General features: G+C 43.6%; 1 protein-coding gene across 1 annotated transcript in view; it reads right to left on the minus strand.

Moving 5' to 3' along the window:
- Positions 1 to 495, minus strand: part of LRP11 (low density lipoprotein receptor-related protein 11) — a 37627-nt gene that overhangs the window by 5527 nt on the left and 31605 nt on the right. The gene's annotated exons all lie outside the window — the stretch shown is intronic.

Genomic DNA, 495 nt, shown 5'->3' on the forward strand with positions numbered 1-495 from the left:
CCTCTGGCCTGTACCCCAGTTCTGTATGCACAAATAAATAAAATCTTTAAAAAAAAAAAAAAAAAGATAAGCCTACCAACATGGATGCAGCTGGAGGAGACCATGCTTAGTGAAATAAGCCAGAAGGAAAGGAAAACACCGGATGGTTTCGCTCATAGCAGGAGTGTAGCGGACCAGGCGAGAAAATAACAGCTATATACTAGAGACGGTTTAGCGGGGTGGAGGGAGAACGGGATAAAAAATGGTGGGGGAGAGAAGTGCACGGACTATGGCGATGGCACACGGGTGACTTGGTGCTGGGAAGCGTCGGGGGATTACAACTGAGATGGGAAAAGGCACAAAATGATGTAAAAATAAACTGTTATATATATGTATATATATGTATGTATGTATGTATGTATGTATAAAAGACAAACAAGCCTATGAGCACTCAGGCATATTACTTCTCTTTCTGCCTCAGCCCTGCTTTCCACGATGCCACAGAAACCCCCAAGC

The sequence above is a fragment of the Condylura cristata genome, unplaced genomic scaffold (genome assembly GCF_000260355.1).
Source record: "Condylura cristata isolate star-nosed mole 26May11 unplaced genomic scaffold, ConCri1.0 scaffold00001, whole genome shotgun sequence".
Lineage (NCBI taxonomy): Eukaryota > Metazoa > Chordata > Mammalia > Eulipotyphla > Talpidae > Condylura > Condylura cristata.